General features: G+C 44.6%; 1 protein-coding gene across 1 annotated transcript in view; it reads left to right on the top strand.

Moving 5' to 3' along the window:
* The first annotated feature begins 245 nt into the window (after nt 1-245).
* The window catches only part of LOC8043430, a 183,889-nt gene continuing 169,539 nt past the window's right edge, over nt 246-14,595 (top strand). Inside the window, exon 1 of the mRNA XM_029981552.4 lies at nt 246-546. The gene's annotated coding sequence lies outside the window, so the exon portion shown is untranslated. The remainder of the gene's footprint in view (nt 547-14,595) is intronic.

The following is a 14,595-nucleotide window of genomic DNA, read 5'->3' as shown; positions in this document are numbered from 1 at the left end:
ACTAACGATCGCGGTGCCCCTAGCGGATCCCACCGTCAACCTGAGGCGCCCTTCATCGACCGGCGTTCGCGACACTAGCAGCGGCCTCTCGCGCGAGCTGTCTACAATTTCCCGCCTTCACACCCCGCTGCGAAAGTGGACGCGCCCTCGAGGGCGAGGAGGAAACACAACACGGCCACCGGGAAAGTGAGTAGAAAAATGGTGAGGGCACCAGAAAGAGTGTGGAGTGTGAGGAGAGAGAGTGAGCGAGAGGTGTAAGATGGCGACCGGTGGGTCGTCTGCAACGATTGCAACGGGATCGCGGCGGCTGCGGTGACTGTAATGTCGCGCCAGGAATCATCGGACGCCGCATTTGTAGCGCGGCGATGCCGGCTGCCCGGTCGGCCTTCGTGAAGACGGTGTGCCGTGCTGGAGGATATTGTGCTCCTCTACCTCGTTTGAAGTCAGTGTTGTCAAACCGGGCGAGTGCGAGAACTGCGCGCTGATCGAAGCGAGTCTTCATCCTTCAAGAACAGATTTCGTTTTCGCCCGGGGAAATTATGAACGGTAAGTGCCGCCGATTGATATAATTACTTGCCGCGCAGTAATACGTTTTGTTTCGTCGCCTCCATCTAAATTGAAAAATTATGATCGATTGAGAAAGACTTGCGAGTTTAATTGCATCGGTGGACTTACGTACTCACTGGTAATACATCATTTTCTCGCTTATCTTGGATTTGTGTGCGACAGTCGTGTCAATCTTGACAATGCGCAAATACTTGCAGGGTTCCATGGCATTGTGACTTTCATGTTTTTGTTTTGGAACAAATTTTAGCTCCCTTTTCTTCCTGATCGACTCTTACACCTTATAAGTGTTTTCGGTGGGAACACGTTTCCCGCCGCTTTCGCCACAAAGTGCATCACAATGTTCATGTATCGTGGTGCATAAATCTTTGACATTAACATCTAAATGGTCCAACAATCTCGTTTTAAACAAAAATGAATTACATCGAGCATCCTTGCCAAATAAAAAAGGGCATAGTTCTAAACTTCCTAATTGAGGTGTGAAGTTACACCTTGATACACACGAGAATTTAATTTGCTCGACCAGACTGCTCTACATCAGTTCTATTATGTACATTTCATATGCTTAAGATTTAATTATGAAAAACAGCGTCTTTAATTACAGCTGAAATCTAATCAATGTGAAGATTTGTAGCTTGACAAATCAAAATGTGCTTGGAAGAACATTAAATTTACCGACATTCCCAGACAAAACCCGACACAAATACATTAGTCTTAAAAACAGAACAAAAATGAAGCAATTCTTATTTTCGAATCGTGACAACACATGTTTGGAAATGTGTTCGTAAAATTATGACTGATTGATGGCCTCTTTCCTTGAATGTGCCAAAGAACATAAAATATATTTACATTTGTAAACATTTACGCAGTTAATCAACAGTGGAAGAATAATCTTTAGGCGGTCAAAACACGAAAGCCAGATGAAGCAATGGAATAACACGCAGGGTGAAATTTTACCTAGGTAACCTTTATTTTAGAGATACAAATATTTCTAACACGACTTTATGTCTAGACACATTACACCTTGAGTCATTCGTTTGCGTGCTTTATATTTTTGAGACATTGGGAACAAAAATTGGTAACTTTGTTCCAAGTTGGTAATTGGGGAGAAATCGGGCTTTTCTGGTATTCGGGTTTTTCAGGCTCTATCTTTTAAGACTAAATGATTATAGTTAACAATAAAGAGCATTGATCGGTTTCATTATTTGGAGTGTTTTCTTGTGTTTTCTTTTTGACAATGAAGTTATTAGAGTTCACAAGATATCATTGTAACATGGTGTTAAGGATCTCATTTGGGCTTTGCCATTTGTTTTATTGATCATTGCTGCTTACGTAACCTTCTGAACGCGCAGATATACCTTTTCATCCTAATCCTGTCCGGTCTTTGGACATGTCTCAATTGAAAAAAAATATTTTCTCTCAACATCACAGCTTATACGCGTGTATTTGCAATGGCTACAATATTACTTCAGTTGGACAGGAACAACATATCTGCTGCTCCTTTCAAAACAAAGTTATAAAAATAGCTTCTCATAACTTTTTTTTAAATTTTATTGCGCTTGTTGAAACGGAAAGAGAAGAGCAAAGGATACTTCACAATAGACGGAAAAATGTCATTTTGTAGCCAACAGAATCTAGGCTCGTTTCCGATGTCTGGAGCTAGCTCACGTGTTCCTGCCAACTTTTTGTTTGCTTAAAGAAATATTTTCGGAGTCGATGTGATTTGGAAAATGATGAAATTCAATTTCTAAATTCGGGGAAACATCGGGTTTAACCCGATTTTCAAACAAACATGTTCGGGGTGCGAATATAGGAAAATATCGCGCTTTACCCAAAAAAGAAAGACCCTACTTATACGCAATAACTAATAAATTATTCAATCCTATCTTTTTCCCCATATATCATAAGCAGTAGTTAAAATTTTGAAATTACTTTAGTCAGTTCTGAATTTTTTTTATGTTTTGACAAGACAAACCAGTTTTTGCAGTCCCTTTATTGTTCAGTATATTCTCCATTATCTTTTTTAATCATACTCGCTGACTTCCTTGCTGATTCTTTATTATAACTGCGACTGCACATTGATTACAACAAGTCTCTGGCGCAGCTTTTTAATTAGTTGATATATAGACATATAAACGGAAAGCACGGATATAGACAAATAAAAGTAAAGCGCACCTAAATACAAATAAACGTAAAACTCATCTACCGCAAAAAAAAAAAAAAACGTAAAGCACATCCATAGAAAAGTAAACGTGAAGCATATAAAAAACGTAAAGCACAAATGAACATAAAGAAAATCTATCGACAAATAAATACAAATCACATCTATATACAAGCAGATGGAAAACACATCTAAAGTTAAATAAAGGCAAAGCAGTTGACAACATCCTTTTAACATTTTTTTTTGCGTGTATTTTGGATTTTAAGGGCAGTAGGATCTACATATTATTGACCTTCTTCAAACTGCGTATCCCATTCCCAACATCAGTTTTTGCTGCTCTAAATAAAAAAAAAAAATAGTGCGAACGAATTTTCTAGAGCACCGTTACATATAGTCGATTATTTAATAGGGGACCTTAATCCAGACGAGGCCGACGCAAGACCATGATATATTATGGATATTGCGAGTCGCATGAGTCTTCTTCTTTTCACTTCTTGTTGTACAACGAACAGGCAGAAGTGAATATATTTCTTCGTGAAATTTCATACCGTGTTTGCTTGGTTGGTCCGCGTAGTGCAAGGAAGGCTACCCCTTTAATTAAATCTGTAACTTTGCAACAAAAAGACTAGTTGGGCTAGTTGGTTCATGACTGGGTATGCACGCACCAAAGGACCGGGAAAAAGTGAAGCAGGTAACGACAACACGGAACGCACTCGCGACTGAGAGTTCATTATAAAACACACTGACTTATACCCGTGCCACACGGGCAACTCGAATGCCTTTTACTACGAATGACATTCGTGTGATTGACAAATCGGCTCACGATCTGTCGCGCGTGGAACGCCCCACGCTCGGAGTGTCGCGCGTTGATTGGCCGATCGTTTAAATGTCATTCGTTGTAAATGCCTTCGAGTTGCCCGTGTGGCACGGGTATTAAATGCCTTAATCGCCCCACTCTCTCTCTCTTTCTCCAAAAATTCTGAAACGTCTCCCCGTCCTCTTGTCATGCAAAAGTATCCGAGCTCCGATAAGCGGATGTGCGTTTGCATTTATTTGTTGTCCTGGGAAACTTTCCAACGGTAATTGCTTTTTCTATTTTGTTTTCAAATATAGGTCACTTAATCAAGCGATACGGTTGTAGAACGTTGCCAGAAGGCGGTTTGCAATGAGCTGCGACAGACATTGTCCATTTTGTTTCATGAAATTTTCCCAGTCTTACTCACACGTTTAACGACGGGATATAGGAGACCCTAACTTTATTTACTTGCCGTGTCTTTAGGTGGGTGGGCGGCACGGAAATTAAAATTTTGATTTTAGTTTTGCTCAAGTTTTTGTTAGACCAAATCAAATCCTTATAGTGGGACCTTCATAACACGTGGAAATTTCATTCGTGTTCGTGATTCTATAGGGACAGCGGAAAGATTGAACTTTGACCGGCCTTTTTCAAGAGCCGGAAGTTCAAGAAATAGCAATTATTTTCTTACCTCGGCACTCTCATCAATTACAAACAACTACAAAAACAAATCCCCAGAGACATTTTGAAAATTCCTTAATTAGAATCTCGCTGCATGGCACGAAACGGCAAGGATGTTCAGCCTTTCTTTCGCTCGCTTGTCTTCGACGAAACGAAAGTATTTATGACGTGACATTTTCTTAAAACATGAACGATCTTTAACAAATAACCTCTGCCTAATATATTAGTAGTAATACAACTAAAATGTATAATCCACGCAGCGGAAGTGGCGCTTCACTGGTGGGGGCACGCATACGGATTTTCGCATTAACCTAGCGGCAGATGCGCGAACTTCATTTGGAGGAAAGTGGTTACTGCACTCCAAGCGGTTTGCAGAGCAGCCGACGTAAGTCCTGCGTATCCGCTGCGTTGCTGTTTCGCCTCAACTGCCTAGTACACCGTTCTCTGCAAAGCGCATGCCTCCTGGGCATGCGTAGAGCTCGCTCGGGGAAAACGAACCTCGCATGGGCTTCATTTATGAGCTGCAAGAGCTGTTACCAAACTCTAAGAGCCGCTGCGCACGTAAGCTCGTTATCTCGCCAGTCGTAAGCTTAGCACGAGGACATCGTCAACCTGCTCACAGAGCAGCCTCATCAACTGGTTACAAAAGAGCGTGTTTACAGCCGAGCAGAACTTGGAAATATCATTCGGATTGCCATGAACCCGAGTAGACGATGTCGGTGAACGACATTCCGTCTGTTTTGCACTATACCCTGTCGCAGGTATAAGAAAGCATTCTCCTCCCGCTACACTCTTTCCACTTTATCGAGCAAACGCTGGAGAGGATACGAGTCCCTCCTCCCCAGCGTCCGCTCGCTAAAGTAGAAAGTGTTTTGCGGGAGAAGCTTGTTTTCTTATACCTGCAACAGGGTGGATAGTTCACTAGAAAAAAGAACGCTGGAAGATCTAACTCAAGCGTTTTCCTGAGAGGTAGGCCTCGGGTGCCTTAGTTTACCAAAAGACAATATGGTTCTCCGAATGGGCGTCCCTTTTCTTTTATAGAAAGGCTTTCAATGACATCCGCGCTGTGAATGTCCTTGAAAAGCGAAAACCCGTTTCGTATCGTGTACTAAGGTGTTTTCGGCTGTAATCAGAATGTCGTTTTATGGACTCTATTGTTTTTTGTGTGCCTCGGTATGAAACATTACTTCCGAAACACTTCCCCAGTTCTGTAAGGCCATCACATCTTACTAAGAAAAAAAAATTTTTTTTTTTTTGCGTTAAAATTTTTTGAAATTGCAAATATGTTTTTCTTTATCGTTGAGCCCTCGCGCGTTTTCGTGAAGGCATGCACATCCGCTTCGAACACGCGGGAAGGGGGGGGGGGGGGGGGGGGCAGTGCTATTTAAAGGGAAAATATTCTCGCCCTAAGATGAACAGTTGACCACGAAGAACTGAAGATGTCACGAAACCGCGCTAAACGGCTGTCGCGAATGGAGCGAGAATTCGTTTCCGACGTGCACCTTAGATCATCTGCCCACGTGTCTCATTAGAAGATCATTGCACCGTCCGTTTCATGCGCTACGATTGAATGTGCGATCGGATAAGCCATTAGTGCCAGACTCCCGCTGTCTATTTTCAGGCTACACGTGGAACGTTCGAGAGAAATCAGGAACCCCCAGAAAACTGGAGATCCCATGTCCGCTACTCTGGTATTGAACTATTTAGGACTATTGAACCCAACGTCACAGTGCACTGGCGGGAACTTTGAATTGAACCTCGTATTTCTATTTTTTATTAAAAAAACTACGCACCTCTATAGTGAAACAATTTCTTTTGTAATATCCTGACATGCCATTTCAACGCCTAGCATGACATTTTTTTTTTTTTTTTTTTGCGTGTTAGAGGTTTTTTAAGCGTGTTTCACACGCAGCGATTTTGGCCCTAGAGCGGCGCGATTTCTGCTGTCGCGGCGCTCGTGCCGCTCAACCGCTGGTGCTGGCCAGAGCGCCGCGACGTCAGAAATCGCGCCGCTCTAGGGCCAAAATCGCTGCATGTGAAACACGCTTTACGCTGAGACTACAGCCAAAGCTTCAAGCACGAGCTAACCCGCGCTGCTTGCTTTGAGACGTGCCTTTCTTGTGCGAGCGCTCGTTCTGCGGATGAACGGCTGAGACATTGTGCTCTCGTGATTGCAGCATTGGCTGCAGTTTAAGCTTAATGGTGATAAGGACTACATACCGCCGCCACCGCATTAGCAGGATACGTCAGAGTGCCTAATTGCTACTTTCAGCGATGGTGATACCGCGGTGTGAGAATGACGCTCCCCAGCTTCTGGATGATCATTCTCAGAATGAAAGCGCTTGCTTACATCTTCCTGACGTGGGGAGTGTGAAGTAGGGCTCTCATGAGCGGCGAGATGCTTTGGTGACACCCTCCTATGGGTCCTTCTCGTGACGTCATTACTTCGCTAACAACAAGTTGGATGGTGTTTGTAATGAGCATGGTGGAAGCTTGAAATCATTGCGCTGTGGAAGCAACTCTGACACCACCGTCGAAATTGAACTTCGTACATTCCTCTTATTTCCGTCGATGAGAAATGCTTCGGTTACGTCATAGTGTACACTACAGAGAGTATTCACTGGCGGCCATACCCGTGTGCGCTGCTGCTGAGCGCGTGCTGTTGGCGAGCTTCCGCAGTCCTTTTGGAGCGTGCATTTAGCACCATGGGTTACCGGTTTTAGCAGGCTATTAATGTGAGCTCGTTCTGAGCATGCGCTCTAAACATCGCCCTCAAATATGGCGTCCAGTGAATACCTCCTATTGGCTCTCACTTTTCTCCTTAATTTACTCCTACAAGGCCTAAACACAGACACACACCGCCAATAGACAGTCGTTCCGGAAGTGAAGAACCAATATTTTTATACATTTTAGGGAAATTGAATTGGGGTGTCCCGTGACCAGGGAGGGATAAGGGAGAGGGAGGGCATTGTAGCAGGGAGGTTGAGGAGAGGAATTTTGAGAGGGAAGGGAGGAAAGGGAATAGGTGCTTAACGTGATGTAAATTTTGCCGCTATAAATATAGGGGGAGACTGAATTGGTGTCAGTGACCAGAGAAGGGGAGGGAGGGTGACATAAGAGAATGGGGGAGGGTTGGGAAAAGAAAGGGAGGGGGTGGAAATTGGTGTGCCACGTGAGGCACATTTCCCTGCTAAATTTAACACAGAAACTGGTTTGCTGTGTAGGTGACGTGACGTAAATTTCCCAAGCCATATTTAGCGTGGAACGCAAATTTGTGTGTCACGTCAATTTTCCTGCTAAATTTACTGGGAAAAGTGGATTAGTGTACAAGTCGCGTGACGTCGTCACGACCCTCATTTAGTCTCTAAATTTAGCGGGAAAATTGATTTGGCCTAATCTAATCTAATCTAAGGAGCTAGAAATAGATAAAGATAACTGTATAATTATTTTTTTTTTGTCCGAGGTCTACTGGACGTTTTCACAGCAGGACGATAATACCATATAATTATAAATATGACGCCATGCCAGTTCTCCTTTTTCCTCGAACAGTTAATGACTGAAATGAGTTACCACCCGATGTTGTGAATACCGCTCATTTTAGAGACTTTTGTATTATGTTATCGAGGCAAGTGCAGCTTGTGTGGTATTGTTGTTTTTTTTTATTCCACTACTGTTACAATCTCAAAAGAGATTAACAGCATTAATAAGAAACGAAGGAAAAAAAAAAAGATCACGTAAAGTGTTTCGCTAAATTTAGTGAGGAAATTGAATTGACGTTTAGGTCACGTGATGTCAATTTCTTCAGTTTATGTATAGCTAGGTCACATGACGCCGATTTTTTCCCAGATAAGTTTAACGGAAAATTCACATACGGATGGACGGACGGGCACTGTTAATGGATTGGGGGGGGGGGGGGGGGGGGTTCCATTAAAAGGCATTTTATAATTTCAAATTGTCTTTTCTAAACGCGTCATTCTCAAGCGTCAGTAAACCTCGTCTTAGCGATGTGTCTGAACTCTCTCCAGTAAGCCTGCAGGAAGATCAGTGCTAGTTTTATTGTCTCGAGCAACAAAAACGGAGCTTAAACTTGAGCTTCGCTTAAATTCGCTTCGAATTTATACTATGCAAGTTAGTATCGCTGGTTTCCCGGAAACACAAGTCCCGTTACCGCCTCTCGGTACTTTGCCTAAATGTGCAACCACACCGTCCAGGTAAGCACAGTGCATGATGGGCACAGTTTAGGATGTCTCGCTGGATTGTTTGGCTATCAAGCAAGACGCACGATAGCCGCTCCTCACGATTAACTTTCGAGTGCGGATTAAGGTCATTCTTATCAAAATGCTCCGTTAGTTCCCCGTAACTGCTGGATTATATGGCGGAGTTATATCATTTGCGTAGTGTAAATTGGTACCACTTTCTTTTTTTCATTCCACAATACGCGCTCTCGACTCCCACCCCGGGCTGCACGCGCTACCCAATTACAGTGTTTGCGCGTATAATGGCTGTCTCGCTCACGCATTAGTCGTAAAGCCAGACACGTCCATTAATGTACCATTAGGACTAACCGAGGTTCGGTAAAGTCCTGCTCCGCATGTGCTGCTCGTTAAGGGCCTGCTACCTCCGATTACGTTATAGCTGCGGCAAGCGATATCCCGTTGCGGGACGCCCATCAAGGCGATGGTGCACGCATTCCGCACGTTGTGGTCAGACGCTGAGCGTTTTCAGAGTGCCGTCTGCTGGGCGATGAAATGGAGCACGGTGCTTACAACCAGTGCTGCGCAAAAACAAAACGAGTTACATTTAGAATCGGCGAAACTTGGAACCGGAACAGTTAGGTTTCCTACGGAGACATCAGTAGACTAAGATTTCTTGCCAACCAGGCATGAACGAGCTTTTATTTAAAAGACATTTTTTTTTTTAAATCTTATTTGAGTTGCGAGGCAATTCGAGAGTGCGGATAACGATAATAATCCCTAGAAAGGAGGAACAAGGGGGACAAAGGACAAACACGAATCTCCAAACACAGCTAGTGACTGGTGCGCGACCGAAAAAATTGTAAACATTTACTCTACCCGTAAGGTGAAACACTGCTACAGCTGAAGTGTGACGTCGGAGTCGCTAAGGTCTCATTTTGGAGCAGATGAACCGAATGAACGGTATAGGTGCGAGCGCGCACCATAGAGCAGTCCGCAAGTTTTGTATTAAACTGAGCGACAGACCGGACGAAAATTCCATAAAGTTTGGAACCAATGGGGGTGTATAGGATCTATTCACTGGCGGGCATAGTTGTGAGCGCGACTGCTGAGCACGTGCTGATGGCGAGCTTCCACGGTTCTTTTCCACACCATCAGGATTGCCGGTCTTAGCAGCCTATTAATGCGGACTCGTCCTGAGCGTGCGCTCTAGACAGCACCCATAAATATGGCGCCCAGTGTATACTCCTTATTGAGCAGAGAACATTTCAGCTGTCTCCGTAAGAATGGAGTGCGTTTTCGTACGTCACTTGGGTACATATAGTTGTTACAGGTGTATATTTACACAAATATATGTATAAAAGTACAGTGACAAAAGAAAGGAGCAACGTGGCCTGTAGCCGAGATCGGCCTGCCGGCATTCCAACGGTCTCCTGCCCGCTGCACGCTGTCCCACGAGGCGGCCGCCCGGTGCATGGCGCTAGCTGCTGCCACAACAATAGTCACACGTTCTAAACGAAAATACAAGGACTCTCAAAAGAAGGTTATTGAAACCAACACGCACTATTAATAGCATATTTCTGGCTATTCGTTTATAAAATAAAATTCAGTATTTCTCAAGTGCATTGTCAGGGCACTATAACGCACTTGCTTTCCCCTTGCTTTCTGATACAAAATGCATCGTAAAATTCTAAGGCAGTTTTATCTGCGTTTGTCCCGAAAATTGTTGTGTGCGCTAATTCTGGGTCACGTGAGTGCATTGCCAGATTTCCCGGCTGGGACTATTTTACTGACCATGCCTGTTATCTTGCTACCATGCACGACCATGCATGTCTTCTTGCTTGCTCGTTAACTGGTTATCAGCGGCCCGTGGAATGTTTGTGAGTGTAAAAAAGGGCCCGCGTCGATATGGAGCGCTGTCGACGGCGCGAAACCGCGAAGTGTCCCACTGACAGCTATCGCTGTAAATTGCTGTAATAAAGATCCGCCTGGTCCTTGCATTGAACCAGGGACCTCTTCGTTTCGAGTGGAGCGCTCTATCAACTGAGCTAGGGTGCCTTCATGTGCGCTTTGCTTGGGGTGATGACATCTGGCCATTTTGTTTCGAACGCTTATTTTTATTTTTTGTTCTGAAGCGCGTGAAAGAGCGTGTCCCTCCACACGCTCGTGGCGCTGACTGTGCTACGGCGACATTTTGTTTCCTGCGATTTCTATGTATTTTGCCTGTGTGCGCGTGCTGTCGGCATCGGGTACTACAAACGATGGCATCACCCTAAACAAAAGGACATTGAGGCACTCTAAACTGAGCTAACCAGGAGTTAGACGTCAATAGAGAAAACGGGTTTTACCAGCTCCCACCAGTCTACCCCTCGTTCCCCTTCTCCAGGGGAACGAGGGCACGGTCGGTGAAGCGGTGGCGTAATTGTTTCAGACGCTGAAATTCTCTTCCTTGTACGTTCATGAGTTAGGATGATATTACATCCCTCTTTGTGGGCATTTCAAATAACATTTGTATCAAAGGCTTTTGGGCGGACTCTGCGCGTGTCACTCTGAATGTGCTGGTTTTCATGCTTTAAAGGTCCTGGGTCTGAAGGCCTTTGAAATGCTCGTGTAACAGGGTTTACATAAGTGTAGCTTCATCGTGAATTAATTATATAGTTCACACACGTATGCAGGCATGTTCTATTTTTTTGGAAAACGCAGAATTAATGGAAATGGGTTTGTATGATAGCAGGAAAAAAAAAAAAACAACGGCCGAATAGCCCACAGTTGCCTGTATGAGATGTTGTACCGAACTGCCCAAAATATGCACAGTAATATAGTGCCGTAATTTGTAATCTTTATAGTTTTTTTCTGAGATTCTTTCTTTATTCCAGCCGTGTGTATTCGGAAAATTCGCCGTTTGAATTGCCATTTCCAGGTGAAGAGGCACTGCTGAAAAACCCTCCCCCCTCCAAAAAGAAAACAACAAAAACCTTTGTACAGTTGAGCTTTTTGCCAACAGAGGAAAACAGGAGGTACAGCAAGCCTTCAAACGGATGTCCAGTGGGAGATGCTGCACTAGTAGCAGAAAATGTGAAAGCTGTGGAGGTTGAAAGTTTGCGTGAGAAAAGCCTCTGGCATTTTAGCTTCAGGACAATTTGATTTAGCTAAGGTCTAAATTTTAGAGCATGTGAAACGTAAATTGTCGAGAAGAGCCTAATAACTCGCTAGACACCTTCACTTACATTTGTCGTACATAAATTACTTGAGGGATATTGTAAACAAGTCCACAGATACCACTAGTGGAGTTCATTGAAGTACTATCCGAATCCAGCAAAGGTCAAACGTAAGCAATGTAAACAGACCTAGACAAATAACTGGAAAGTGTTCCTTCCTTCTTTAATTTCGCCCTGTACTTGGGCTGCCTCACTTGTGATTTTCTCTCCGTGGCGCAGACTTTATATTTAGCACGTTGCTCGAGTAGCACACAGATTTTCTGCTACGGTGTTTTTGTTTGGCAACAAACATACAAATTAAAAAAAAATAGTATGCATAATTTGTCAACTTATTCAGACCATCAGCACCATTGATTGTGAGGTGTAAAGCTATCCTGATGCTCCTGCAAATGAGGTCACTTTTCTTTATATTCATAAACCAGATGTGATATATGCGCTGCCTGCCCTGTCAACCATGCCTGAAATATTGGTTAAAGTTTCGCCGGCAACTGCAGATTATATCCCATTAAAACCGCATATAAAAATGCACACTTCCCACAAAAAAAAAAAAATGCGTGCGCAAAAAAAAAAAAAAAATTTTAATAGAAGCGATCGCGCCGACGGCTAACGTCGTCACAGCCTCCACACGGCGAGCAGGGCGAGTCGGGGAAAAATTCTGTACTCAGCGTAACGTCACCCCGGTTCGCCGTAAGGGGACGCCACGCAAACTTCTCGGGCCTAATAGCTAGTCTTATCGGTTCAACGCTGTGAAGCTATTAGCATTCGGCGACACCAGGGCGAAACTTTTTATTCGAGAACTGCCAATATTCGCGACTCCGACGGTTTCACATTTTCGCCGTTAGGCCGCGTCAATTTTCGCTGCACACTTGAAGAGGCTGCCGCCCCCTCCCCCCCCCCCTCCCCTTCCTTCCCCCCACTTCCCCCCACTTCTCTTCCTCACGTCTTTGCCGCTGGGTGGCGCCGCCTCCTCTGGAGCACAGCACGGCGGCTTGTGTGCATAGTGTGCCTGCAGTCACAAGAACGACAAAAACGTACTATATTAATCTGAGTGGCAGTTAGTGTCGCTATATGAGACGCTTCGGGCATTTGACCCTCCGTGGACATCCAAGGGTCATCTTCAGCGTCCGCTTTCCAAAGCACGGCCTTGCGCGAGCGGGCTGTGGACATAGCAGGCTGCAGGCTGCGTGTAAACACGGGACTCTGTCATGTTCGGGAGCACGGCTTCTTTCGCTCCACAACCGTTCTTTTCGGCAGTGAATAACGATGAGAGTGTCGTGTGCTGTTCCGTAAAGAAAAAAGAAGGTGATTGTGTGTGTGTGTGTGTGCGTGTGAGAGCGAGAGAGAGAGAGAGAAAAAAGCAAGGACATGATATTGTAGAAGCGCATTCTTATACCGCATACCACCTGTTCCCGATAATCCAAAAAAAAAAAAAAAGGCATACGACTGCATGCCTTCAAGCTCAAAATTGTAAAAGTGGGGCTCACACTCTTTCTCGTCTTGCTATAGGAATAGGAATAATCTCAATGGGGTTTATGGGAGCTAAAAAAGTGGGAAGTTATATCTCCCAAAGCTCTCGCCATAATTGGTGGTTTCCTCGTCTCCGTCCTCTCCAACGTTCGCTCTGCTAAAGTAGCTTTCTGGGAGGCCTTTGGTATCATTACGGGAAGAATAGAATTCAACGAGTACCGTTTCACGGCCGCTACATCCTAGTACTGATTACTCTGATTTGGTTGAGTCCTTACTAGCACTCGTGCCGCAGCCTTTTGTCGTCCACGCCTATTTTGCCGAAAGGAAATGATGTATTTCAACCGCGTCCGACCGTTTTAGTATGATTATCGGGGCCCGACACGGGTGAAGTTTGGTAGCCTTCGTCATCGGCCGTTCGTCATAAATCGTTGCTAAGAAGGACCAGATTTTTTTTTTTTTTAATAAACAGTTTTAGTGGATTGTACGCTAAAGCTTCGCGTACGCAAAGAAATTGCGCGTCGGGGATACGCATGCGCAGAACGCAATAGAAGGGCTAGCGTATTGCGTACGCACGCAACGAGATTTTGCACTGCGGGCTAGCGGGGCTACCGGCAAGCTCTCGAGAGATCTCGGGCCTAGCGAGAGAACCAGTTTCAAGATGGCGGTTACCTCGACTGCCGCAGCATGGGGGACAATTGGTGTTCGCGAAGTTCAGTGCTGTGGGAAATTACGTAGTGTGCAGCTCGGCAATTTTTTTTTTTTTTTTCGGGACGTACCTCAGTCGAATCAGATCGCCGTGCAGGTGCATGAGTACATAGTGAAAATGTTCACAGCTCGCAATGTGCGCGGACGCTGCGATCTTCTCAATACTGAGCCCCTCCTCGCATGCAGTTCATCGCCAACGGACGAAGGACTCTTAAAAAAGTCGCGCAAGTTGTTGCTGTGCACCGAAGAGATTGCTGCGCAATCTCTTCTCGCGATAGCATTGATATAAGGTGCCGTTTCCATGGAACGATTGACGAAGGCTCCGTGATCGAATTTGGTTACGCACTCGTACTCGTAGCCTCCGTACCCCGCAGAAAAGCGCGCTCGACCAGGCAGCTGCGGGCTGCGGCTTGGCTTAATTGAAAAAAAAAAAAAAAAAATGATTGGAAAAGTTTTTATTTTCAATTTTCTTTTTTTTTTTTTTCTTTTTTGAATAGCGTGGTGGCTCTGTAAGCACGCGAAATTCAACGGTTCTGGCAAATTGAATCAACAAGATCATGCAATATGATCATGCAAAATGTTCACTCCGCAACGTTCCCGGGCAACCAAAACCGGCCCGAGCAGATACTTTTTAGCGTACGCTATACTGTTCCGTACTGCGTACGTAAGAGCCAGCAACACTATATTAAAACTGTCTAATCTTAGACGCTAAGAAACCCGTTTTAAAGTGGCTGGAACGGCTGAATTAAGTCCCTTTCTTCCGGTAAACATGACGTGCCCGGCAAAGGAACGGAGGCACGTGCAAACGACGAT

The sequence above is a fragment of the Ixodes scapularis genome, unplaced genomic scaffold (genome assembly GCF_016920785.2).
Source record: "Ixodes scapularis isolate PalLabHiFi unplaced genomic scaffold, ASM1692078v2 PGA_scaffold4__175_contigs__length_147842914, whole genome shotgun sequence".
Classification (NCBI taxonomy): Eukaryota; Metazoa; Arthropoda; class Arachnida; order Ixodida; family Ixodidae; genus Ixodes; species Ixodes scapularis.
Note: the sequence above shows the minus strand (reverse complement) of the source record. Positions and strands in the feature narration are given on the sequence as shown.